This window comes from Mustela putorius, unplaced genomic scaffold (assembly GCF_011764305.1).
Source record: "Mustela putorius furo isolate JIRA1106 unplaced genomic scaffold, ASM1176430v1.1 tig00000174_pilon_pilon_pilon, whole genome shotgun sequence".
Taxonomy (NCBI): Eukaryota; Metazoa; Chordata; class Mammalia; order Carnivora; family Mustelidae; genus Mustela; species Mustela putorius.
In genome coordinates, this window is record NW_025421304.1 from 24332390 (window position 1) to 24358775 (window position 26386).

General features: G+C 45.6%; 1 protein-coding gene across 1 annotated transcript in view; it reads right to left on the minus strand.

Annotated features, from left to right (window-relative positions):
• The window catches only part of CDH11 (cadherin 11), a 147976-nt gene that overhangs the window by 73629 nt on the left and 47961 nt on the right, over positions 1 to 26386 (minus strand). The window contains exon 2 of the mRNA XM_004744300.3: positions 11370 to 11494. The gene's annotated coding sequence lies outside the window, so the exon portion shown is untranslated. The remainder of the gene's footprint in view (positions 1 to 11369; positions 11495 to 26386) is intronic.

A 26386-nucleotide genomic window follows, 5' to 3' on the forward strand; every position in this document is an offset into this window, starting at 1 on the left:
GGAAGAGAGATGTGTCTGAAAATTCTGTTCAACTCAGCAGCATGGAGGAAACCACGCGCCACCCCTCCGTTGAAAACAGACACCCTGACCGTTATATTCCTGTTAACCCATCAAGGAAACATTTGGAACTTTGTCCTTCACTTAAGAAATACTGCCTGAGGGGCGCCCTGGGTGGCTCAGTGGGTTAAAGCCTCTGTCTTCAGCTTAGGTCATGATCCCAGGGTCCTGGGATTGAGCTCCACATCGGGCTTTCTGCTCTGCAGGGAGCCTGCTTCCTCCTCTTTCTCTCTCTGCCTGCCTCTCTGCCTACTTGTGATCTCTGTCTGTCAAATAAATAAATAAATAATCTTTAAAAGAAAAGAAATACTGCCTGAACGGCGACTAGTGTGAACGGCCCCGCTTGGTGTTGAGGCCATGGCGGGGACCCCACAGACGACGTCTGTGAAACACTGGGGCTGAGAATCTCATTGAGAAAAAGGACGGTAAAAAAGAAAACCCACGAAAGAAAAAAGCATTCACAGATGGTGATGGCTGTTTTAAAGGATTAGACAGAACGATGAAATATGGAATGAGTGGGCGTGGGTGGCAGGTGAGGTGCCGGCGTGGGGAACAGCCTCCGGTAGGTGGGGGTTGACGGGGGTGCGGTGAGTAGTAGATTCAATCTGGGTCCTGAATGATGACAAGGGGCCAGGCATGGGAAGAGACTCGGACTCCGCGGACACAAAGGGCCAAGCCCTGCAGGCTGGAAAGGGCTGAGCCAGTTCAAGGGACAGCAAGTACGCAGCGTAGCTGAGTGGACCAGGCAGGGACACAGAGGTAGGGAGGGAGCACTAGGGGCAGCACTGTAGCGCGGTTAGGGTCTGCGTTTTGTTCTGATTGAGATGGAGGTCATGAGCTATTTTTAAGGAATGATAAAGGGCAATGGTGATCACTCTCCAAGCCCTGACTCCACTCGGCTGCAAATTAAACCCAGCCCTGCCTCCCCTCCATCTTTTCAATTCAGCTCCTGGTCCTGACCTTGATTCCTGCAGGCCTTCTCGTGTGCATCTCTGACCTCCCTCTCGATACCCTGGGCGGCCACCGCAGCCCCAGTTCTCCTGTTCCAGCTCCTGCCCCTCACCTAGACCTCACTCCGGGCCCTCTGAAAGGGCCAAGCGAAGGGAGCGGAGGAGTCTGATCGTGGATAAAGAGAAGGCCATTCCCACATTCTTGCAAGCAGGATTTATTCCGCACAGCAATCAGCAGAGCTCAATGGGAAACTTCTCTTGTCCTCCACCTAAGCTCAGGGGCAGCCAGAAAGCTCTGGCAGAAGCACGATTTCAGTGCAGAAACAGGATTAAAATCTGTCTTCAGAGTCGAAGTAATTTGAGTTCCATGTCACGAGAGGTCCTTTTCTGTCTTGCTTCCTACTGTATCTTGGTGCTGAGCTGGTGCTAAGCATCCAGTGAATACACATTCGGTGAAAACAATGAAGGCACAAATGAATCTGGTGTATTCATGCAGACAATGAGAGGGCTTGCTGCAAAATATTCCATAGAGTTTCTGGCAAGTTAAGTTCTCTGAGATGGGGTTTCATGTGGGGATGCTCATTCTGGGCTGCCCTCGAGAAGAATATGAGGGAAGGGAAGCAGGAGTGGGCAGAGGGAGAAGGTGAGTTGGGGGAGCGTGGGGGCTGGCCACAGCCTCAGGTAACCCTGCGCGGTGCTCTGGGCTAGGAAGGCCCTTTGTAATGATCTTGAGCAGAATCACAATGGCCAAACCCCTACTGATTCAGTCATCAGATGTGGGCTTCCCCAGGAGGGGCTATGATCTTGGCCGGAATGGCCACGTGAGGCAAGTCCAGAAGGGGCTGAGAGCTGCAGGTTCTCTACCAACAGTATGTCACTAGCTGGGACTACCAGTCCTCCAGGGAAGAGAAGACAGGGGAGGGCACCGCAGCGTGGATTCTCTACCTACGCTGAGATCCACTGTGTCTTACAGGTCCCGGTATGGGAAAGGAAGGGGCGGTAGTTTGGATTGGAAAGTCTGCAGTGTGAGGGCAACGGCAGGTGTCCTCGGGGAAAAGGAGGCTTAGCATTGTGGTTCGCACCACACACTGGGTGGGACCCTGAGCAGGAGACAGCTCTGTGTCCTAGACTCTGCTGTAAGCTCTCTGAGCCTCTATTTATTCTCCCAGAGAGTAAGACGGAGACCGTCCATGCACAGGGTCGATGTGGGGAGCACAAGGAAGGGCTGTACAGATGGTGGGAAGAGAAGATGTTGTCCCTTTTGAAAATGGACTTGAGACAGTGGGCCCTGTCTTATCTGGGAACGTCAGTCAAAACTCTGAGCGGCACAGGGTCCAGGAGGACGGAGACCACGTCTCCTTCCTCCGAAGGCCTGTTCAGCAAGTGTGCACACATACCCCACACACTGTGATAGAAGACCTGGCATTAAACATCCAGATTCTAGCCTCAAAGATCCTGCAGACTTGTAGATAGTCAAATAGCAATGAGGTCACAGAGGAATGCCGCACCGACTTCTCCATTAGGCACTATGCCTGGGGTCCCTAACACTTTAGGGACTCACAGGAACGTTTTTGTGCCTGCTTTTTTTTTTTTTTAATTGAGGTATAATTGACATATAACATTATATTAGTTCCAGGTGTACAATATAATAATTGATATTTTTTTATATAGGATAATGATCACCACACTAAATCTGCTTAACATCTGTCACTACACACAGCTGTATTTTTTTTTCTTGGGATGAGAACTTTCAAGAACTTTCAAATATGCAATACAATATTACTAACTATAGTCACTGTGCTGTACATTGCATAGCCTGGGCTTATTTATTTTATACTAAGGGAACTTTCTACCTTTGGGTTGCCTTCCACCGATTTTGCCCACCTCCCACCCCCTCCCACCCTCACCAATCTGTTCTCTGCACCTATGAATTTGGTTTTACTTGTTTTTTTTTTTCCCCCTTATGACTCTACATATAAGTGAGATCATATGGTATTTGTCTTTCTCTGACATATTTCTTTTAGCATAATGCCCTCAAGGTCCATCCATTTGGTGCAAATGGCAAGATTTCCTTTTTTGTGGCTGAGTAATATTCCATCGTGTGTGTGTCTCTGTGCGCAACACATTGTCTTGACTGTCTATGGACATTCAGGCTGCTTCCATGTCCTGGCTATTGTAAATAATGCTGCAATGAACATGGGGGCACATCTATCTATTCAAGGTAGCATTTTTGTTCCCTTTGGGTAAATACCCAGGAGTGGAATTAATGGATCATAGCTTAGTTCTATTGTTAATTTTCTGAGGGACCTCCATTTATATCCCACCAAGGGTTCCCTTTGCTCCATATCCTCACATACCAGTTGTAATTTCTTTTAAAGTCAGAAGGGAAATTAATTGGATTTTCAGGGTAAAAGATTATATTCATCTTTATACCAAAGCAGTCATAGAATATATATATTTTTTATGGTAAAAGGAGATCTTGAAGGTGAAGGTGCCTGGGGCCCATGGAAGGCATGTTGAGACCCCCAAGGGGCCAAGGCACTCAGGGGAAAGAAGTGACCTGTTTCCCGGGGCCAGGGAACGTCATCCAAAGACAATTCTTCTCTGCACAACCAGAGAAATGGGGGCAGAGAAGGAAAACTTGTGCAAAGGAATCGGGAGGGAAGCGTCCCAGTGAGGTGCTGGGCTGCCAGCAGTAAGCTGTGGACTGGAAGGAGGGTAAGGGGGGGGTGACACGGGGGCTCCAGGAGGCGACAGGGAGTGGAGGCTGGATCCTGGCAGTCTTACAATTTATCCTGCGAGGGACCATGCTTTTCTGAAGCTTAAGTTATCCTGCAAGGGACCAGTGGTCTTCTGAAGCTTAAGGTTTTAGACTTAAGCAACTTGATATGATTTGGATTTTGGAGAAATCCTGCAGCAGCTTGGAGGAGAAAACTGGGGAAGCAGGCGTAGAGCTGGATGAGCTCCTAGGAGCTGGAGTGCCTGCCGCTCTGGCCGGTCCCCTGTGAGCCCGGACTGCCTTTGCAGGTTCCGCTCCAACCCTTGAGGCCAATGAAACCACGCTAGCGATCAAGGCTTTTGCTTTCTTTGCCCAAAGCCTGATGTAAACGGGGTAGGGACAATGAGTAACAATCCTCCTGGGTCCATTTTTCAAGTGGAGATTCTGAAGTGAAACTGGGGAGTTCTGGGAGGTCCCAAACAGTACCTGTTAAGGACAGGAACACAGTTCTTGGGGAAACTTACTAGACATTCATTTAGAGAGGCACCTTCTCACCCTGCCCTTCCTTCCAAGTCTATGGCTGGAATTTTTACAATTTATTTTCTTTATAAAAAAAAATGTATAAGAACTGTTGCTGTGGCAACCTAACAGCATTTGGAATATGTACTTAGAGTCTAAAATTCAGAGCCTCTTGAAAAGATGAACTCACTGGCCCCTCCACAATTTTTCTAAAGCTTCCAAATAGAGGCATCTGCCAGGTGTCAGGCTACAGCCGTCTAGATCCTCAGCAGACACAATTAATTGGTGGCAGATTTTAGTATGGCTTGTTACCTTTCCTCCTCTGCACTCTCAAACTTCCTTGAGCTCTGAGTCCCCCACAGGGCACAGGGTAATTTGGGTTAGTAGCCTCCGGAGGAAATGGTGATTCTCTGGCTTCAGAATCACATGAGGCCAGGAAGGGCTGACAGGCAATGGCCTGATTTTTTTGTCCTGAAACAGTGGGAGCAGCTGAATCTCCCTGATGGAACATAAGGAAATAGGTAGACTTAGAGGGAGGTCAAGAGGACAACCTCCCAGCCCCCCCACCTCCGGCATATGAGTTCCATTAAAATAGGAACAACAATGGTCTTATTCACAGGGGCACATGTTGGAATTAGGACAGAGCAAACAGTCAATAAATAACGTGTTTAATGTATGAATGAATGGGTGGATGAGCAGGAAGCCACTCCTTAGAGATTCTACCCCATCCCTTTCAGGTTTGCCGGCTTTCTTCAGCTGCGGTATGTCTGTATGTCCGCCACCCCACAGATGACCATCACAGTCTGCAAAGAGTATGCACAGGTCTTGCCACAAAGCATGAAAGAGTACCACGAAGGCTTTCAGTCATTATTTGATGAGTGAATGAATGGATACTTGAAAACGATCCTCCTAGGCCCAGAGCCCTTGACTGCAAAGCCATTCCACACTGTCTTCTTGGGTTACTTCCTGCCCGTTACAGCGTTCAAAGTCCCTCTCATGTAGAATACAAACCCTCCCTTGCCATGAGATGCCCAGAGGAAACGCAGAGATAATTTGAGCAGTGCTCAGGAGCTTTGATCTTTGAAAGGAGGGAATCCTACACCAGCCTTTGGGGTGGCCCTGTTGAAGCTGACAAATAGAACAGAAGAGTCACTATCTGAATGGCCGGTTGTCGGAAATGAAGTGATCAGATTTTACCAGGGCTGTGTGTTCCCACCCTGGACCACTGGGTCCAGAAGGTAAGTGGGGAACGCATGCTCCCCGGCCCGAGAGACACTCACCTCTTGCCGAGGGAGCACTTGACAAGACAGGGCAAAACCTTTCCCCAAACTGAGCACAAGGTGGGTATCAAGCAGCGCAAAGAAGGGCCCTTCCAGACATCCTTATCCTGAAGGGGGATTTGCTGCTCTTGGCACATCAGAGCAACTGACATGGAGTGGATATGTTCTAGATTTCAGCGTGTACCTGGGTTGTCTCAGGAAGGAAGGGCTCTGGAGCTCTCTGGGTAACTGACATCCAGGCTGTACCTTAATTACGGATTAAATCTGTACAATCATTGCATGGAGCATGGCAAAATGATTTAAAAAAATCAGTCATTTCCGATGAAGGGTTTATAAGAAGTCATTGTATTATTTTTACAACTTTCTGCAGGTTTGTAATTTTTCTTAATTTAAAAAAGTTTAAAATCCGAGGAGCGTGAGTAAAACGAATAAGGGAAAACACTTACTGAAGTTTTCTTTTTCTAGGACAGTGTGCAAAACAGTGTCTATAGTTAGATACCCACGTACAGATGTGGAGTAAGTGACTCTGTGGATATGTGTGGTTGTAACTATCCAGAAAATCTCTGGACAGTCACGTAGGAATCCAAAAATAGTAGTTGCCTCCGTGGCAGGAAATTCATGGATGAGATGATAGGCACTGAAGGAGTCTGAATTCTCTGTAGAACTTTTATCACCTTCTGAATTTCATACCCTCTTCATCTATTTAACTGTCTTATTGACTTACAGATAATAAATAAGAAAACAAACAAACCACCCAGTCACGACAAAGAGTGGCTCGAGAACTTCCATACTGCTCTCTCTCTTTCTTTCCAACTTCTGGACTGCAACATACTTCCTGATCTTTTCCGGTAACCTCCTACTCATGCTTTGTGTCTACATACACAGGTCACCTCCCCACTGAAGCTTCTCCTGATTTCCTCTATCAGAGTCAGGCCCCCACCCCTGTAGTCCTATGGAAGCCTAGACCTGTCTAGAAGGAGCGAGCACCATGGTTGTTTGTCAGCCAGCTTGGCTCCATCACAAGAAGGAAGGGCCTTCAAAGGCATGACTTCAGTTCCACTACTGTAACCCCAGACGGGTGTACACTTGGCCCACGGTGTTAGCTCCAGTATCTCGTTCAATGACTAAAACAAGAACAGTTCTCGAGAGATGGCTGGGAAGTGAACAGACCCAGCACTCTCTTCGCTTCTCCCGACGTGTTAGCTCTCGCTCAGTGTTACACACCGAGCTGCGTACTAGTGCATTCGCCAGAAGCTGCTAGGACTTCCTTATAAGCCGAGTGGAGATTTAGGACATGGCCATACTAAAAAAATTCTAATAGATTGCCCTCAAACTTCGCTAAGACTGGAAGGCAAAACAGAAGACCCAGGAGAGTCAGGGCTCAGAGGAGAGACCCTGGCTCTATCCATTGCTAGTCACATGTCCCTCAGCAGGCTGACTGTACTCTCCCCGAACCTCAGGGTCCGCATCTATGAAAGAACTATGATGACTGCACACACCACTCAAAGTTCTGGTGGCGTCCAGCCTGATCATGGATGGAAAGCGCGGACATGCGCGTTCAGTCTCCGCTCTCACTGTTCTTAACGGGAGTGGCCTCTGCGTGTTGTTCATCATTAGTTAAATAAAGTGAGATGAAAGAGCCACCACTATGGCTGCCGTGTGTGTCTTCGATACGGATTCGGGCAAAGATAGGGCCCTCGTGCTGCCCAGCTTCCTGTAATTCTTCATCGACAGCGGGACTGCCAGTCACATTATACACACCGACGATCTGCAGAGGAGTCAGCGAGTGGACTGAGTGTCTATTTTTTTTATCCAAGTGACACCAGCTAAAGACAGATACTTGGCCTCTTTCTCCACAGTGGCCTACATCCCGAAATAGGAAATGTGCATTCACAGACAGACCCAGCAGGCTAGGGGGTTGGAAGACAGGCTGCCAGCATTTCAGACTGTCAGCGACAAAGCAGAGCTCGCTGGAGACTTCAGCATAGATGAGCTGCACCCCTCCCCTTCAAAGTGGCTTTTTGGGATTGATTTTTATGCAAATAAAAGATATTGGGTGACTTGGGACCACTGGCCCCTGCCCATGATCACTCAGCAGAATCACCATGTGTGGAAGATTCTATGAATATAAGGGCAAATCTTTTTCACTTGAAGACATTCCTATCTGTGCCCCAGTGCCCTACTCTAAAAGCCCAGTGAGGCAGCAAGGCTGAGAAGCCGTAGTCTGTGGCTAACCCAGGCACGTCCTCCCCTGTGCTGCGGATGGACCCAAGGGAAATGTGTGCCAGGGACAGAGTTCGAATGGATCTCCCCGGAGGTCAGCCGGAGAGCTGATCTTGCGAGCCTGAACAACTTCCCTACCATTTGTTAAAAGCCTCTCTCTCTTTTTTTCTCTCTTCTCTACCCCATCACTCTCTTTTTCCTTCTTGTTTGGATTTTGAACACTTTATACAGAGCAACTTGACTGTTAGCTCCTCAAGGAAAAGGGAAGTGCCCTTCTGACTCTTGCTGTGTGAACCGCACACCAAGGTACTTTCCAAAAACGCGGCCCTTGGAGCACCGGGTGTTTCCGTGGGGTAAGCATTTGCCTTTGGCTGGGGTCCTGATACCAGGGTCCTGGGATTGAGCCTCCTGCAATCAAGCCCCATGTCAGGCTCTACGCTCAGCTGGGAGCCTGCTTCTCTCTCTCCCTCTGCCGCTCCCCCTGATTGTGCATACAATCTTTCGCTGTTTGTCAGATAAATACATAAATTCTTTAAGAAAAAGAAGAAGAAGAAGAAGAAGAAGAAAAGAAACGCTGTTATTGTGAACTGAAGGGGGAATCAAGAATCTGAGTCTGCAGCCTAAGTTGTTGGTTAATTTTGTTTTGTTCTTCCAAAACCTTACAGTATAATCATGAACAAGTCTTCCCTTTATTCAAGGGGAAAAACAAAAAACAAAAAACAAAACAAAAAAAAAAGCCAACAACAAAAAAAACCTCTCTGGAAAAAAAAGAATATTTGCCTGAAAGATCAAACAGCCATTCTGTCTGTACCATGCTGTGTGTGTGTGTTTCAAGGGTGTTAGAAGCATTAGAATAGTTTTTCTTCTCCTCCTTGGAAAAAGCTATGCAGGACTCTTCTAACTAGGCATTCTTAATTTCTAAGTAGGAAAAAAAAAATAACAAAACTAACATGTTTCCTAGAAGATAAATCCAAGTACTTTCTATTTAGCTTCTGACTCTGCTTCATTGATACCTCATTCTAATTGTCCCTATTATCTAGAAAAATAGGAAATGTCAGTCGCGTGTTCTACTGAAGAATTCACAAGGCTAATGAAATGAAGAGACCCATTTGGCTTGGCAGCAATGAGATGATCGTCACTCTCAGACATGTCTACAGGAGAGCTGCGTCTCATCTGCTGAACCAGGCTTCAGAGCAAATGAGTGCAAAATATGCTAATTTGAGAGGAACCAGTCAGACACTCCAGATCTTATGGGTGTCTCTGAAGGGATGTGCCGCTCTGCTCCCTGAAGAGCGTTCTCATTCATCGGTTTATTCTGTAACAAGCATGGACCAGAGCACCGGAGAAAGAGTTCGGGGAGCTCCCCGAATTGAAATTGTGTTCTCAAACAGATTCACATTCACATGGGAGGGTACAACACCTGGAAAATCACCAAAGATTTACGAGTCTAGTCACAGGGGACAACCACATCTGTCACAGAAGCTTGTGTGGGAGGCAGGGGAAAAGGCCTGCCTCCTGGACAGGTACTGACTTGTTGGTTTGTTTTTTGGTCCCTAACAGAGCAGATTCATTCAGGGCTAAGAGAAAAGAGGGGAGTGGTTAAATCTATCAGCTTTAGCTAAAATCAGACTTCTCAAAGATAAAAATTTCCGAGAGTAAAAATTATGCCAATATGGCCATAGACGAGTTACCTATATTTTCTAAGACTCAGTTTTCTCACTTAGCAAATCTTGGACATTTAGAGTACCCACTACACTAGGTTTTTGCAAGGATTGTGGGATGTGATGCCTTTCAATATCTTATTTCCCTGATGTGTACTAAGCACTCAATAAGTACCCTGATGTGTACTAAGCACTGCCATTATTATGACTTTTCTCTGTTGTAACATTAGCTCCCCTTCTCATATTCTATTCAAAATATACTTAAAAGTCGCTATTGATATGTTTGATAACTATGTTTTGAGAACCTACTTTGGCCAGATACAGTGGTTGCAACTAGGAATACAGTGCTCCCCCAAATAAGCCCTGCCCTCCAGGGCTAGAACCTCCAGGTCTAGCCGGGAAGATATGTAATTAAATAAACAGTTACAACCCTCTGTCGAAATCACAATAGATCACATAACCTCTGACTACCCATGTGTTGTCTAGGAAACACCCATAGCTCAGTTTTCAGGGATTGGAGAGAATTCCTTAAAGATAGTGAAGTCCAAGCTAAGATATAAGTGAGTAAGAGTTGGCTTGTGAAGAGAGAGTGCGACCATGGGGCATTGGGGAAGTGACAGGTGTGCCCTATAGTGGATCCCACAATGGATGTGTCTAGGCAGGGCTGGGTTTGCAGAGAGAATGGCTGAGAAATGAGTCTGGACAGCAAAATAGTGGCCTTATCCCTGAAGGGGTCCTAGACACTTACTAAGGAATCAGATCTCTGACACCAAAAAGATTAAGGGGGAAAGTAACATACTTCCTGGATGTAGGGACACTCTTTAGTATTTGTATGGAAGGCATATCATGCTGGAGAAGAAGTAACCCCAGAGACAAAATGACCTGTCAGGCGGCAATTGTGATAACTTTGGAGAAAGAGGATCAGGCTAATGTTTGGAGGATGACAGTAAGTGGGGAAGAGAGAAATAAAAAAAGTAATTTCAGAGATCATCAGAGTAGCACCAGTAGGAATCAACAGGAATAAACTGCCATTGGCAGTTTCACGTCTGATTGAGAGACGTGTGGCACCCCTTCTATGTTTCTGATCCCACTGAGTTTTGATGCTACCCTGAAATTTGACACACAGGACAAAGTGAGGGTTGAGAGGAGAAAACCATGAGTTGTACTTGGCCTCTGCATTTAAGGCTCCTGGTGGACTACCCCATGGAGAGGAGCCATAGACCTATGGACAGATGGATCTAGAACCCTAAAATGTAGGGAGTCATGCCCCTAGAATTGATTCTTGCGTTTCTATCTGGATATTTGGGTGGCCTATAAAAATAGCTCTAGTTACTACTGAGAAGATAGAGGAGATCAATGGAGTCATAAAATCCTAAAATTTTAGAACTGTTAATGACCCTAGGTCCAACTACCCTGTGGCCCAGAAAAGAGCTCATTAATCTCAGGGCATATGAGTGGCAGAGTGGGCCTCACAGCTGAAATCAGCCTTTTGGCTTATGATCTTGCAGTCTGCCTTTTGAGGTCTGAAAGGTTCAGCCTCCTGGCCATGGGATATAAGTCACCTTGTTCTTATTTATAGAATTCTCTTCAAAAGAAGAAAAGGAGGAAAAGGCAACATGTCAATTATCTTAGTCCTCCCAGCTGAGTCTTTGCTAAAGAATGCCTTTCAGTTCCTTCTTTCTCCTCTGACTTTTCTATAGTCATCCCTCCCCCTCAAAAACCCAAACAACAACAAAAATGATCAACCTTGTACTGGTACATAACAGGTGTTCAGTAAAGAGAATCCAAGAACAACAGGGAATAATCACATCCCTCAAAGCCCAAATCAGTAGGCCAACTTCCTTCTCAGACGCTGCTTTCCATTTAGTGCAGATTTAAGCAAAGGCAGGTTGGAGGGAGGGGCCAGTTGGCGGTCACTTCATGCCTACAGTCATTGTATAGTCAAGTAGCTCCATCTTACCTTCTTCACCCATTGGATACCTGCTGCCAATTTCTATAACACACTCCACCCATCTGATTGGTCACTCAACAAAGGACAACTGGAACAAGCACCCCGGGGTCGCTGAGCCGAAAATATAGGGATTTCTGCAAAAAGAAAAAGGATTGCTATTAAACAGAGGTAACATGAGTCAATGAAATGACACACTCCTAGACTCCTAGATACTGGGGACACACAGTTGTGTAGATAGACATCTCCCTTAGAGGAGAATAGTCCAGACGTGGAGAGAGAGATGTAAACTAATTGTCACACTTGTGTGAAAAGTGGAAAAAACTTGCCATGGGTTTAGAGCTACCAAAAGGTGATGTGACTCACTATATATGTGTTTTTGGTATTTTGATAAAAAGATAAAGCAGCCATCCATCCAACTTCTTGCACCACTCTACGGATGTCACATTCAAACCCGTAGTGGGGATGTCAACTCTTGGAGCCAGTTTCTGAGAAAACACTCATTCTAAGTCCAAAGTAGGTACCTTCCCTCTGCAAGGGAGAACACTGTTCTGCAGCTGCCAGAGCCTTATGGAATGACAGTCTCAAGGGCAAAGAGTGACAGGGGTGGTGGCGGTGATAGGAGATGTCATCCCTACACCAGCAGAGCTGAGCCCTGGGCTGACAGAGCCTCAATTCTTCATCAAGACTACATTTCTCTCCGCCCCCTCCCGCACCACAGCACACTCTGGATTTCTGCGTGGGGGCTGTGTTCTGCCTGGATTCTGGTCTGATTCATCTTCATATCTCCCAAAGTGTCTAACACATTTCCTAGCCCAGAGCAGCTGTTCAATGTAGATCTGTTCAGTGAATGAAGAGAGGAATACGGAGGGTCTGAACAGCTGTCGCCTTCAAAAACTGAGGCACTGAACCAGGGAACACGGTAGTTGGCACCGCTCTAACACAACGGCGTAAAGGATTTCTTGAACGTCCTTCATCTCTAGGGCTTCTACCTTCTAGGATCAACCCAGCTTGCATTAAGAAATGAAACACCTTCTGGGGCACCTGGGTCACTCAGTCAGTTAAGCGTCTGACTTGGTTTCAGCTCAAGTCATGACCTCAGGGTTGTGAGACTGAGCCCCATGTCAGGCTCTGCGCTCAGGGGTGTCTACTTGGAATTCTGTCCCCTTCCCCCGCCCCCTCTCTCTGTTCCTTCCCCTGCTTGCTTTCTCTCTCTCTCAAATAAATAAAATATTTAAAAGAAATAACTGAGATAGCTTCTTATTTGACTTTATTTATTATGCTTCCTTTTTGTTTCCAAATACACTTTTCCTCATCTCATCTTGGTTCCCTCAGACAGCTCCTCCTCACACACCATGCCTTCCACAAACACCACCAACAACAGCAGGAAGCAAAAACCCTTCTTGGCGAAGGACTGAAATAAATTATAAATCTCAAATGTGCCCATCACATCTTGATTTGGTGACTAGAAAAAACAAGAAAATGTCCTACTATGTGCTATGCCCAGGATGTTGAGGACAGAATAGCTATGGGGCTATTCCCAGATGAACGTGGAGTCAGAGAAAAATCCACATGGACAAGTCATAGAACACATAATTGATGAAGAACCCTACTTTGCAACCATATTACATGTTGAACTAGTCTCCAAAAATGACTCCCTCCCAAATGAACCATACTCCCCAGATATCCATGCCCCAGGTCTCTTTCTATGTGGATCTGAGCTGTCCTTGGGTCACCAATGAAACAAAGCAAAGGGACACTGTGATTTCAGAAGCTGAGTCGTAAGAAACCTTGTAGCCTGTCTTGTGCTCTTGGAAGGCTTCGTCTGGGAGAAGTCAGCTGTCATGTCAAGTCTGAACACTCTAGACCAGCATACTGTGAGACAGCTCCAGGCAGCCATGTGGAGAAGCTGCATGGATAGAAAGAGACATGCCCCGCCATACCTCTCTCTTCCAGGCACCCAAGCTGAGGTGCCAGATGGTGAGCAAAGATGCCATTTTGGACATCCAACTCAGTCAGACCTTCCTGCGATCAGCCATCTGACTACACAGCGTGAGAGACCCCACGTTAAAACCACCCAGATGATTTCACTAAACTCAACTATAAAAGGTAATGGTGAATTGTGATAACCTGCTAAATTGGGGACAGTATGCTACTCAGCAGGGGATATCTAGTACGCCGTAAATGGAACAGACATCTGTCCCCGGCCTCACCAATGTCTATCACCACTCTGGTTGTCATAAGCCCACCTGGGTATCTCACCCCACTATTCAAAGGCTAAGACTTCTGCCCAAGGTGTGTAGCCAATAACAGCCAAGGTGAGACCTAAATTCAGCAGTGCAGGCATGAGAGCCTGTGCTCCCTCTCTCTGCATTCCCCGGTATCCAGTCAGTTAATGACACAGCCGTAGCTGTTGTAGCCAGTGTGCTTTTCAAAGTTCTCAAATCCATAAAAATTAATTGAACTCCCACTTTGCCTCGAATTGTTTACCTCCCTGCAAAATATCCCCTATAAAACTCCTTTCACCAAAAGCCCGCATAGACAATTAAGAGCTTTGGAAGGAAAGCAAAAAGAACTGGGTGAATTGTCTATGCATTCCGATGACTGCAAACATTTGAGGTAGGTTCTGTGGAAAATGTTGGTATACAACTGCACCGTTCTTCTTAGAAAAGAAAACAATGACATAAGGAATCTTAGCCGTTTCTGTGCTTTCAGCAGAGTGGATGGGAAGAGAGCTTGTTGGGTCTGAGGGCTCTGTGCGTGTATGTTGCCCGTCTTCTCTTTCTGCACTGGGGTTCCTGCTTGGAATGTTCATCTTCCCTCTTCTCTCATGACTCCCCAAGACCTGGAATCCTGTGTTCCCTTCTGAGCCATGGAAATCCAACCTAGCCCCATGGCATCTACCCCTACCTACTCTCAGAGTCTCCCCTTCCTTTCTCAAGGCCTGTGTGCCATGACTGGGCTGCTCCCAGTATAAGTCATGCCTTCTACCAGCTCTCTCTAGTGCTGCACTGAGCCTCCCAGGGGTATAGACACATCATGCCATCGATGACTGCAGTGAGATCGAGAAATCACGGGAAAGAACACTGTGAAGCCCAGGGTATCAAGCAGGATGGAGAAATCCTCAATGAGCCTCTAAAGAGCAAGGAGAAAAGCCAGGGAAGGGCGGGGGTGTGATTGTGGCAGGTATCTCCTGCTGAGCTCTGAGCGCTTAGTACACGCAAGTCCATAGGCTTCCCTTGGGCTCCCGAGTCACACTGCTGTCCCTTCTCTGAGGATCTCTGCTCCAAATCAAGTGCCTTGGCTTGTCAATGTACATGGACGGGTCATCTTCAAGAATGTGGACTTCAGCCAGGCCAGCCATGGGCTAAGATCGTTGTTCAGAGAACAGGGACAACAACCACGTGTGGTTCTTGGGTTCAGGGAGGGTCGGGGCTGAAAGTTTACGTGTGTTCAATGAGAACAGTCCCCACCTCAGTGACCCTATCAACAGGATCCTGGGACACTTCTGTGCATGCAATGCTGGGGTAGGTAGAGCATGGGGTAGGGGATGGGGGGGCAGGTGAAAAGGGAAAGAGCTGTCACTGAGGGGAGCAGGGAAGCCCAAGGACACAGTGACAGCTCCATTTTACAGATGAAGAAGCCAGCTAAGCCATAAGTGCCCAGTGCCCAGAGCAAGGAAACAGCCTGACCGGACTGGATCACCAGCGAGCAAACCGAGACTCCTCTCCTGCCAGATTTAAGAGCCCAGAGTGAGACCTGCTTCCTGGGGTAAATCATGCCTATCCCTCTAATACATTAGCCGAGAAATATTTTACTTTTTAAAAAATATATATTTATTTATTTGAGAGTCAGGAGGAGAGAGAGGGGGAGAGAGAGAGAGAGCATGAGCATGGCAGGTCAGAGGGAGAAGTCTGCCCTGCTGAGCAGGGAGCCCAATGTGGGGGTGGGGGGCGGGGACTCCAGGATCATGACCTGAGCCAAAGGCAGTCGCTTAACCAACTGAGCCACCCAGGCACTCAGCAAATTGCTTATTTGCTTAAACAATACAACAGGGAATTTCCAGTACTTTGGTATGGAGCAGACAGAAACAAACTATGATTAAATAGATTACTATTAAATAAACGAATGAAATACCAGGTTTCTAGGACTGCCATGTTGCGGCAAAGAAGTCAAGCAAAGACCATATGCTTTTCTGTTGTACTGGAAAGACCGCGTCATTTTGGTGATGTTGCTGTGTCTGTTTCTTGCTCTGTGGCTGGGAGAAGGGGCAGCAGCTGGTCGCTGACTCCGGGCACCCTGGAGTCAGGGCCAGCTAGAACAGGGGCTTCTTCCTATGGTACATGTCACGTGTCCCTGACATTGCTGATGGGATGATCACACCCAATTAATAGTCATCAAGGGTGTTTCTCTCTCCTGTTATTGCCAAAGTTTCCAAACCATATGGTGAAACACATCTTGTAACACAGGTTTGTAGATTTTGAATTTTTTTTTTGGAAAGAAATGAGGGTGGGTGAGGAGCAGTCAGCTATCGAACGTGAGGGGACATTCGATGTAAAATCCATGCTTGGCACCTTCCGAGCTAGTCTGACTTGGGGCAAGCACGAATTCCCTGAGTCTCTGTTTCCTCACTAGAAAATGGGGGTAAGAACAACTATTTTGCGGGATGACTGTCAAGAACAGTGATAATAAACGCACTACCCCCACTTGGGGTGGGCACTCAATAATCAGTAGCTGTGATTGCGAAGGTACAAATTGTGCCTGATTTAAAACTTAGTTTTACTTTCTATGGTATATTTGCTATTCACAACGCCCTCTGGGAGAAGTACAAGCGTCTATTCAGAGCTTGTATTCATGTATTCGGTATCTATCATATATCACACATACTGAGTATTAATCTGTAAGCATTTCCCCTGCCAGTCTTTTTCAGATGAAGAAGCTATGCCTCAAAGAAATCCGGGGATCCCTCAAAGTTCACGGGCTCAGCTTGGACTTCTGCTCCGGCTGAATGTGAAGGGCTCTCAGCTTCCCATAGCTCATGCCTTCCTGCAAAATCTCCAGGGTCCGACTCTGCACCGCCTGCACGGGGATGACCCCCCACGTCTGACCGTAAGTCCAAGAAAACATCCGAAAAGACGTCCTGGGCTCCAAATGGATTTGACACAGCGGCCCTTTAAATCAAACTCTTAACACGATTATCTTTATTTCTCTTTAGCAGTTTTTCTAAGTAAGCCATGCCTTTGGAGGCCCCTAATACAAAGTGACAACCTTCACCGTTTTTCCAAAGCGCCGATGGACGGGCGTAGAGAGAGTCCATTGTCACCATGGTAATTACCGCACAATACCTGGCGGCCAATGGACAGTTAGGAGGCTCAGGCAGCGGCTGAATCCGGCATTGTCCAGGCCCGATAAAAAGATTAGAAGCCCTGAAAAGCCGGGGAGCGGGATCTCACAGCTCTTTCGCTGGGCCCTGAAAGGACCATTGTGCTACCACCATAAATTCTGGGTTCTCCGGGCACTTGACAACTGAAGCCGGGGACAATAGAATTCTTGTGTCCAACAAAACACTCCTTGTCCAATGCCAGTCTTATCAGCCGCATTTACAAATGTCTTTCGTTGTACCCAAATAATTCCCTATTAGAAGGACTATTGGGAGCAGAACTAAATAAATATTCACAGCCTTTGTAATATCGTTGGGAAATGAATAAACAAACTGTCATCTAGCATATGAGCAAGCCTCCTGCTACTCTACATTTTATCCCTATTTCTTGCCCAAATGATGTGGTCGGTCCTTTCGATTTCTCTCCGTTAACATAGCAACAGTCGTTGATGCTGGAAGCTCCGGTTTTATTGGCCACCTACTACATACCCCCCATATACATGGCCTTGGTGCTTCTACATGCAATTTTCTTTTCATTAGTCTTGCCCACAGCCCTGGCAGGGGCTTGTTTTACTTGGTTCCTGCCTCCTAGAAGAGAAGGAACCAAAGCTTACCCAATGCACCAAAGCTAGCTAATAATAAAATAAGAATTCAAACATAGGTTTCCCCAGATCCTAAGGCTCTGCCTTCCCGCTATGCCTTGGTGGTTTCTTTCCTGAATAAAAAAGGAATAAAACCTCAGAATAAGGGGGAAATCTAAGCACATCTACCATAAAAGTCACAAATATACATGGGGTCTGTTTATATACTGTTATAGAACCTGAGAACACTGACAATAGAAGTAAAATAAAGAGGCTTTCTTCAAGAGAGTATATTTTATTTTGCCCTAGAATGCCAGCAATTTTACATTTTAACCTTTTGAGGGGAAGGAGAGGTGTCAAGCAAGCAAAAATAAACACAACCCAGCTTCGGGAAGGTTTCCGGGATGTCCGTTACAGCCAGCGGGTAAAGTTCTAGAAAGAATCGCTGGGATAAACAAAGCAAGCAGAGTGCCTGCATTCACAAATGCCCAGAACCTTTATGTCTCTTCCTGCAGTTTATTTTGCTTATCTATCTTCTTGTTGTGAACGAATACATATCTCAGCCTTTGACAGCAATGCACACGAAAAAACAGAAACTCCTTTCTTGATGGAAGCACTTCCTAGAAGGACAACAATCTTTACGTTTAAAAAAAAAAAAAAGAAGAAGAAGAAGAAAAGAAACGAAAATCTGACAATATGGAAACTCTAAATGGTTCCCTGTCGGGTCAGGAGAGGTCTGTGCTGGTTAACACAGCTTCTGCTTTTCTCCCTGGTCTGCTCCCAGCCTTATCTCCTGCCCAGGTAAGGCTTGCTCTTCCCTGATCTCAGCAGGCCGTGCACCTCTGTTCCTCTCCATTTCTTCCCCCAGGGAGAGCTCCTTTTTATGATGTCTGTCTGCCCCCTCCAATGTTGCATCCAAGGAAACATTGAGCTTCTCGAAGACAGAAAGATGAGATGTAATATCTTACACTCATTTTTGTCTGGCCTGGGTCAGTAGCAGGCCAACCCTCTACAGAGCCTGGCTTATTGGACAAATAGATGAATGGTACTGGTTAAATGGAGAACAACCATAAAACTGTATTTTTAAAATTTTTAAAATGAAAATCTATCTGTTTTATCTACTTGGTGTCAAAGTACACCAAGTAGATATATTTTGTATATTTGTATAATTTGTAATTTTTTTTTAAGGACTGTAATGATGTCCTCACTTGGCCCAAATGACGCAGCCTTGAGCTGTTTTTGTTAGTTTTCTAAAGCAGTTAATATCTATACCTAAAAATAGATTATCATTTTGCAAACAATTGGCTATTAACAAGACTGGGTAACCAATAGGTTCTTCCTGACTGACTGATGGTAAATCCATGTGTTTGTGTAAGAACTGAGTTTGAAAAATGTGATCGATATTTCCCAAATACTTCAGATGCCAAGTGAAGCATTTAATCATCTTTGAGGATTTAAGGGCACGGTTATAGTCATGTACACACGATGCGAACTATTTCAGCTCTTTTATACCCCTGGGAGCCAGGTGTTCTGTAGACACAAGTTAATCCAAGCCAGCAAAGATGATTTCTAACGTTTACTGAGAGGTTGTCATGTGCTAGGTCCTGGGCTAAGTGTGTATACACACACACACACACACACACACACACACACACACATATATATATATGAAATACAAATATATATATATATACATATATATATACACATATATGAAACAATCTTATACATCAGGTACTATGATTTTCTTTATTTCATAACTAGGAAATCGATAAGAAAGGTGGAGTAAATTTGCCCTCATTCACAGAGCTGTAAAGCACTGAAGCCAGGATTTGGACATAAGAGTTTAAACCAAAGCAATTCATCCAAGAGCCATACTCAGTTGTTCTCTGCAGACGTAAATTAGAGCACTAATTTAGAGAAGTAGTCCAGTGATTTTTTTCTTTTTTTTAAGTGACCAGTGACTAGATCACTTTACCAGACTACTGAATTATCCAGGGAGAGAGAGAGCGAGAGAGAAAGGGCAACCACGGACGAGACCCCTCCAAAGAAATGATGAACAGTATGTAACTGAAGGTCTAAGAATTAATAACTCATGGATTATCAACATTGGGGAACTTCCATATAGCCAAGAAATCAACGCATTTGAAAAATGCCTTAATCATAGAGTCAAAGAAATATTCACACATACACACACACACACACACACACACACACAGAGCAGTTTTTGCTGATTGATGGAAGGAGTCACAATCTGCTATTACCTCTCAAGGGAAGAAAGCAAGCCCCGCTGTCCACAGCCATGGGAACGGGTTACGTTATAATAGGAGAGCATTCTCTCTGGGGCCATTTTGCTTGGCAAGAAACAAAAACAAGTTTCCTCCAAATCAAGCCAGATTGCCCTTTTGCAATGTACAATTAAGCTAAGGAAAAAGAATGCTATTTACCTCTTCGGAGACCCTGATCCTTAAGATAGAAAGTGGACACACGGATAACATTCCTAAGCATCACAAAGGAAAAAGCCTGTGTGTTTTCTTGCCCGTTGCATATCTATTGCTACAAGGGGCACATTAAGGGCGCCCAGTTAGCTTTGGAACAGTCGAGCTAGGGAATGAAGAACTGTGTCCCAGATCCCAAGGTCTTACCTATGTACGAGCGTTTCGGAAGGCCCACAGTGGGTGATGACTTAGAATTTTCTTCAGGCACAAATGCGAATTTGGCTACAGAGGGGCTGACACGAGCCAGCGAGTGAGTCTAGGCACTCTGCTTCCTCACTGTGCCTCATTAAGTTCAGCGGATTCATTCAGGGGTGGCAGGGGAAGCAGGCCATTAAAATGTCTCAGTTATAGCTTGCTGCTCTTTATTGGCGGAATAAAATTCTTCACTTGTATGCACAAATTTGGACATTCCTGAAGATCTGGGGAAAACTCACCTGCCAATATCAAGAAATCAGCATCCCCACAGAAAGCTTTATCTAGGCTGTTCCCCCAGAACTCACCTCCCAGACTCCTAGATGCACATGTACCCTCAAGGTTCCACATCTTGCCTTCTTTTGTTTTCATCTTTTTTTTTTTTTTTTACTACTCAAATAATTACAAATAAAGTCTACTTTTACTAATTCCATTGATAAGAACCAAGAATAATGACAAAAATAGCATTATCAACAGCTGTGTAGAGTTGGGTCATCTTTCTAGACTGGGTTTGGGTCCATGGTAGGGAAGTGACAGGCAAATGTCCTATTAATAGTACTTGAATCGGAGGCTCTGGGACATCTTCCATTGAAATGTTCACTTATTAAATGTCTATCTTAGGGTACCTGGGTGTCTCAGTGGGTTAAAGCCTCTGCCTTCAGCTCAGGTCATGATCCCAGGGTCCTGGGATCGAGCCCCACATCGGGCTCTCTGCTCAGCAGGGAGCCTGCTTCCCTTCTTCTTTCTCTGGCTGCCTCTTTGCCTATTTGTGATCTTTGTCAAATAAATAAATAAAATCTTTAAAAGAAAATGTCTATCTTATGACTTCATCCAAGAAAACCAGGCTGGATTTTGGAGCAGGTTTTTTTTTTTTTTTTTTAATACCTTCTTGGCTTTGATATCTGTAATTGTCTGATACTGTAAATGTGTAAAGCTACACACCCACACACCCACACATACACACAATTCACTTCGTGGTTGCTCATCTCTGGAAATACTTTAAACATGTTTCTTACCTGACAACTTACAAAATCAAGTTTGACATCAGGTACTGGGTTGGATTTGATGGTCACTAAGTTTCTTTCCTTTTCTGAGTCTACAGAATTCTATAATCGGAATAATCAGTTCCCTCACTGAAAGCAGCCTGCCATCCTCCTGCAGAACTCAGAGCACCCCAGGGGATCCCTGAGCTAGAGGGATCTCTAGGAACTATTCCCTCTCTAATGGTCTTTTATGGGCCCAACCTGGCACCATAATGAAGACCATCTCTATGAGGACGCTTCATGTGCAGAAGACTGTCAGGATATAGTCTCCCTTTAGGGGTCTCCCTTTAGCTGCTGGGGTGGCTATAAGCAGATACAGCTAGGCTTCATAATCCTTGACCAGATGATCTGGTCACCTCGCAGAAAGACAGAACATCCTGTCCAGGGGCCAAACCAAGTGGTTATGTCAGTAATCAAATGGAGGGAGAGCCAAGCAAGGGAGTTAGATGGAAGTAAGCATAGCCTCTACCGGGGGGTGGAATTCAGGTCCGGCAGGCACATTCCCACTTGGGAACCAGTTTTATTGCTAGGACTCTTACCTATAAAATAGACATTCTTTGGACCCATGAGATAATGTGCACAAATTATGCTGTTGTTGCTGGCACAAATTTACTTTTCATTAAATATTATTAGTCAGCATCACCAGGATCAAAAATTTATCAGTTTTCAGCTATAAGGATTTGATATAAAGAAATATTAAAGAAATAAGTGTAGTGCCTGACATGATAGGATTCCCACAAATTACTACAATTATTTTTGGCATTAAATGACTATGAGTCAGGATGTAGGCAATTCTCTTTCAATCCAGATCTCCACAAAGAGAGTCTCCATTTATAGTAATTCCCGAACAAACCTCTCTTTTTAGAAAAGGTAATCTCAGGTTCAGAGAAGATTCAATTATACTGTTTCTTTTAGCTATATCAATTTTGGGGCTACTCTCCATTTATCAAAAGCAGTGCTAGTCTATCATCAAGGATAGCTTGCTTCAAAAATATTTAAGAAAAACAGAATCAAAAGAAAATATTAAGTAAATAACTGTGTGGGTGGTTCCTCAATATTTTGAAGAAAACCATGAATGACTCAATGATTATTTTACAGATGGAGATGCTGAGGCCCCAAGTGGGAAGAGGAGAGCCCAGCAGACCCTGCTCCGGCAGCGCATGTCTCTGCAGCATCCGCCCCATACCTCGTGCTGGGCAGGTGTGGTCAAAACTGTGAGGAAGGACTCTGACCCTCTCCCAAAGGCAGAAATGAAATTCAAAGGAAGTGACTAAGGTCAGTCCAGTCCTGGTGACAGAGGCAGGAGCAGAGTCTAGTAGCTCTCCAGGAATCTAGGTCTTCATGGAAAAGAAACTAGGTTGAAAACCCACAGGGCACAGACTCTACCTCTGGACTCTCCCTATCATTCAATGCACTCATTTTACAAATACCCAGTTTTATTCCAAAGGAAGTTGAAGGGGCTGCCTGCCAAGATGTAGACACTACGGAAACATGAAGCACCGCCTTCCATAGTAAAAGTGAGGAAAGGAGCAATGACGGCGTGAAATCGTGATCTGAATGAAGGTTCATACGCAGAGCTCGGGCAAAGAAGTCATATCCCTCTTGGGGCTGTGTCACACAATGGGACAAGAACACACAACCAGGCACAGGGATTCTGAGCCCACGAAGACAAAACTGGTCTTCAGTTCCATTCCAGAGACTGATGCCAGACAGTTCCTCAGCCCATGGTTCCCACCACCCTGACCTTGCCTCTGGCAGCTGACACACACCCTTAGTGTACACATCGTAGAACCAGAATAGATGGCAGCTTCCAGCAGCACCAGCACAGTGAGGATTCTGAGTCTCCAGCAGGTGAGGGAAGGAGGTGGGGGAGGGGTGAGAAACATCTTCTTCCCAGGAGGACATGGGGACAGCCCATCCTCCACATGCTGCTCCGTGCTTTCTCTGAACCACGGGTCTGCTTGGCCTGCCCCAGATTTCAAAACACTGAAGGGCTCCTGGGTCTGGTCTCCTCTGCGTTGGATAATAACCAAGCCTTGCTTTGTTCTGGGTCCTCTGCTCAAATGGTAACATCCATCACCTCTATGGGAAAGTGGGGAGACCTGAGACACAGAGAATGGGTAACAAGCCAGGTACCCCCTTGTCAGGGTGAAAACCCAGGTACCCCCGACTACACTCTGACTTCTGTCCCTTTTCATCACTTTCCTTTCCCCCAGGGCCGGACCTTCAGTAAGGAGCCAGCAGGCCTTCAGCCTCACCTGGAGCAGCTTCTTCCCAGAATGACTTTTGCTCAACTTACCATAATGCCTCACACCTCCCAACTTTTTGCTCCTACTTTTGCCTTTGCACAGAATGCACATTCTCCTTCTCTTCTTCAAGAATGTTCCCTGTCCTTTAAGGCCCTGGCCAAGTTATTTCCTCCCAATAACCCACCTTCTTTTTTCAACATCACACACACACACACACACACACACACACACACACTCCCTCTCTCTCTCTCTCAAATCATCACAGCATCATCTCTTATCAACCACTCATCAGGTCAATCAATGTTTCTTGCGCATCTACTACGTGCCAGATACAGGTGAAGTCATTAGAGTAGGAGACAGGGTTGCTTTCCCTGCAGAGTGTTCATCCCGCGGTAGCGTTAGAAAATGAACAGAAGAATAAACAGCCAACTAGTGATACAGGACACAGAAAATTTAAAAAGGTTAATGAAACAGAGATGGATCATGACTTTTTCCTCAGTCAGCGCACACAGGCCAGCTCAGAGTGGATGCTCAGGGTTTGATAGGATGAGAGGCAACATGGCAGCTTACGATCATCATCAGTCCCTCAGGCCTCAAGGCCCCCGACACCTTGTGGTTCTAGGGAATCGTGTTCCCAGCCATTTGCCTGCCACCCCAATCCCCATGAGCTGGTGAAAAGCAGAAAGTCTGTCTTCACATTGGTTACAGCTCCTAGAGCACTTACTATGCAATCGTCTGCATTTACAGCAAACCTTAACCACAGAGACCCAGTCTTGAAGATGGAGGGACATCACAGATCCCAAGACAGTCTTCCCGGGTACCCCAGAGGTGACGGCAGGAACTATGGTAAGTGAGGCCAGGATGGGGAGGTTCTGGGATCCCCACCGTCTTCCTACTTCTTCTCAGTCCACAGCTATGTTTTATCCACTTTATACATATTAGGGTTTGGGGTCAGATTTTATTTACAAAAATCTGAATGAAATCTACAGAATCAAGACAGAGGAAAATAGAACTAGTCAATCTAAGAGTTAAACGGCTCCTTTGAATTCTTACAGAAACTCATGTGAACAGAGGTGCACATTAAGATATGGACAGATGTATACCACTACAGACAGACGGCTAGACAGTGACAGAACACACAGGTGAAGTGAAGGGATGGCATACGAGGGGCTGGGGTACCAGAGTGTGGGAAGAGGACAGTAGAGCAGTAGTGGGATATGCTGTCAAGGGAGGCAGAAGCCTTCCTAGCTCCACTGATCTCTCACTGGAACTCGGCCTTCTTGGAAATCTGACCCTTCATTCATTCATTCTTCCTCTCACGTATTTAGTTGTGACAGGTAGAGTATTTGTAAGTGCCGTCTCCTTGCAGAGAGAAAGGAATGGGATTGAGGGGCCAGGTTAGGGTAAAACAGAGGGAAGGAGGGAGGGATAAGGAAGAAGAGAGGGAAGGAGAGTGGATATAAGCACAAGGTAAAGCAGCCAGGTGAGCAGGAGGTCCCGGAATGTCCTGCCTCCCCTGTCCTCCCCGGCACATGGGTTCTGGCAGCTGATCTAAAGCAAATGTAGAGTTACGAAGGAGGTAGGTGGGCGTGGAGAAGGAAGAGATCTCCCCAAATAAGATGTGACTAAAGAGCAGACAAAGAGAGATGGCAGCCCAGTTGGATCTCCGAGACTATATCTATTTTTAGTGGCCTCAAGAAGATTCTCTCCCGTGACCTTGCCAAATTGTGATGCAAGCAGAGTTCATGAAAGCTCTCACAGCCTTTCTCTTCCAAGTCGGCTCATTACCAGCCCCTTTCTGCTGAGGCCACCCCTCAAACGCGGTGACCTCATTAAAGGACTAATCCTAACAAGAGTTGACCTGCCAGGGAGCACAGAGATTCCCTTTCAACAGTTTTCTGCCTTTCCTGTTCTCCCCCCCACCAGGAAGAAACTTGAAAGACCAGGTTCACTTTCCTTAAGCTGTCACATTTGTAAGGTTTTTGTTGCCCTGCCTTCTGGTTCAACACCACCTAGTTTCAGAAATGAGGAAAACGCTTCTCCCAATGAGGGAAGAGGCTTGCTTCCTAAATTCATCCTAATTATTTAAATTACAAAAAAAAAAAGTCATGATATTGATTAATTCCAGGTTTCTCTATGTGCATATTTCAAGCATCCTTTATTCATTAGGGAAATAGGGCACTAGAGCTGGGGGAACAGACTCTTATGGAATAACTTTATGATAGAAGCATAGGGCCTTCCAGCTATGGCCAATCTTACAATCCAACTCTGTTTTTCATGCATATTCCCTGCAAAAATCATATCCCGCTATTCCTGTAAAGTCAAAAGTGCCCTGTTGTAATAGGAAAGTGTATAAGACAGGGCACGCCCTGCATGGGACAGCAGTTCTTTCCCGAAGTCACAATTACGTAAATTGTAAAGCAATGTGGAAAAATATGTTGGACATTTCAATTTCGTTCATTAGGAAAGAAAATCTTTATTCCAGTGACAATAACACAAAAATATCCCCAAGTTGAGTACTGGAAGGGACGGAAAAAATGACAGTGAGTCAGAGTGGATGAACCGTGGGTGATTTTTCTCCTTACTTCTTCCTCATTGCTTACATAATTTCTTTTAAAAAAAGAATTATCAGCCCTGGACACAAATTTTTACTTTTATAAATTCTCATCATGCAGCCAGAAGCATCTCTTTTGCAGGGTAAATTTCTGAGCCAGCCACCCCCAAGGTGAACCTGTGCTGTGGTGACTGAGCACCTGCCCCACGTTCCTATATAGCCAAACCACTCCCCACGTCGAAAACCAAAAACCCCCAAAAGCGAAACAAAAAAGCAAACACTAGAAGACTACTCTGCTTCAAGATGCAAAAGAAGCAGTTAATTTATTCCAAAATTGGAAGAGAAAAACAGTTTATGATACAAAATGACTAAATCATTGACGTGCCAACTGAAATACTGATACCATCAATTTGATTCTAAAATCTCCTCTGGTGCAGGAGAATCCAAGAAGGAAGGTCAGCAGCTACCAAATGGGTAACATGAGCTGGTTATCCTGGAGGCCCAGGCCCCTTCATCTCTCCCAGTTCCTTCA